The 1918-nt window shown below is 35.7% G+C and overlaps 2 non-coding genes across 2 annotated transcripts; both read left to right on the forward strand.

Annotated features, from left to right (window-relative positions):
- The first annotated feature begins 1213 nt into the window (after positions 1–1213).
- On the forward strand, positions 1214–1287 carry TRNAP-UGG (transfer RNA proline (anticodon UGG)). The gene has a single exon. It is a non-coding gene; the product is annotated as a tRNA-Pro (tRNA).
- A 165-nt stretch (positions 1288–1452) lies between these two features.
- Positions 1453–1526, forward strand: TRNAW-CCA (transfer RNA tryptophan (anticodon CCA)). Its single transcript has one exon. It is a non-coding gene; the product is annotated as a tRNA-Trp (tRNA).
- Positions 1527–1918: the final 392 nt, after the last annotated feature.

Below are 1918 nucleotides of genomic sequence, written 5' to 3' on the forward strand. Positions count from 1 at the left end.
TAGTACTTGATTTGTTTATATTTTATATATCTATCTATATGTAATTTTGTCCTGTTCCTTGGAAGGGTGGAACAGACATTCTATTCTGTTCGATCTATTTCTTTATCTCCCCATGAATCGTATGCTTGTAACAATAAGGACAGAATTTTCTCAAGTCCAATCGACTAGGCGTATTGTGTCGATTCTTTTGAGTAATATATCTGGAAATGCCCCGCGATTCCTTATTTAAATCATTTCGGACACAACTGGTACATTCCAAAATAACTCTTATTCTGACATCTTTACCCTTGGCCATGAACCTCCTTTGGATTTTGGATTCCCTCCACTCTTCTATTTTCGATCTGAATCGAAGAATACGAAAAGAAGGAAAAATAAATAGAAGTTGCTAACTGATAACTCGAAATCCAATTATGAAAGATTTCGCTGCAATCAATAGAGTAATAATAAGTAATACAATTATTTCTAACTATCCATTATTTCTAATCCCAGTCAGTATTTCATTTACTATCTTGTATGCTCTTGAACAGCCTGTCCTAGACCCACATTTCTATTTCTGTTCTCCCTCTATTAATTCTATGCTGAGCCCGAGTTTCGCTGAGGTTTAATCCACTTTTCTTTCTCTTTCCTTCCTAAACAACTTAAAAAAAAAATTCAAAAGGGTGGATTAGTCACAGAGAATTTGTTGTATCTCTAATCTTCTTCACCCCTTCCCATGTCAATAACTAGAATGAAAAAAAGGGGAATGTCAACGCATCTGGGAATAAACGATTGATCTCTATCAATAGACCTGCTAAAGACCCGAACCATAGCGTAGTTAGCACAGGTGCCACGGAGAGATATGTTTTTATATCTCGCATTGAAAATCCTCCTTCTTTATTGGAATACATATATGATCAGATGTATCTGTAGCTAAAGATCACTTGTATTTGTACACGAAATCCCTAATCCCGAACTAAAATGAAAATGAATATGTACAATAATCCGGTGGATTAGATCTACTTGTCCCTAAAACAGAAAAAGATGACCCTTTCTTACTGAGCATTACCGATAAATATTCATTTTTTTATACGTTAGGTTTCATATGTATATAATTCTTTGATTATATGAAATCAAAAAGAAGAAATGGCAAGAGAAATTGTCTCTAGATATTAGGAAATAACGATGTGGAAAACAAGACAAGGATTCCCTACAATGAAACTGTACAACAATTGAAAGGGATGTAGCGCAGCTTGGTAGCGCGTTTGTTTTGGGTACAAAATGTCACGGGTTCAAATCCTGTCATCCCTACCTATTACTTCTCCTATGGGCAGTAACGAGGGATCAGTTGAGATCGATTCAAATTGGACTGGACTGGACATAATTTTGCATTTTATGATACTACATGCATGCAAGGTGTATTGGGGGTACAAAAAGAATCCCTTTCTTTACAGTTGTATCTCCTGTCATAAGAAAGCGCTCTTAGTTCAGTTCGGTAGAACGTGGGTCTCCAAAACCCGATGTCGTAGGTTCAAATCCTACAGAGCGTGATTCTGTTTTTGTAATGTTGAATCACAATAAAATAACTTTACTAACTTGAACTGCAACCTGAATTTGACCTCCTGCAGCTTAAGAAGGAGGTCAATCAAAAAAGAGATGTTACTCAATCAAAGGTCCAACTGATCTCCGCGTCTGTATTGTAAATATGCAGTTACGAATAATCCGGCCAAAGTAATAGGAATTAGACCTAAGACGATTCCAAATAGAAAAACTTCAATCATTTCAATTTGTTGGAAAGGGTAAAAATAGAGGTAATATCTATCCCTAAATATTACTCCGAATCACCCATGAATCTCAATGATCAAGAATTGGTAATTAACGCGGGAAGGAACTATCGAATACCTGAAATCTCACAGAACTATTTATTTTGATGAATTATTCA

The sequence above is a fragment of the Tasmannia lanceolata genome, unplaced genomic scaffold (assembly GCF_043159265.1).
Source record: "Tasmannia lanceolata isolate RefF3 unplaced genomic scaffold, GAP_Taslan_0.1 ptg000475l, whole genome shotgun sequence".
Taxonomy (NCBI): domain Eukaryota; kingdom Viridiplantae; phylum Streptophyta; class Magnoliopsida; order Canellales; family Winteraceae; genus Tasmannia; species Tasmannia lanceolata.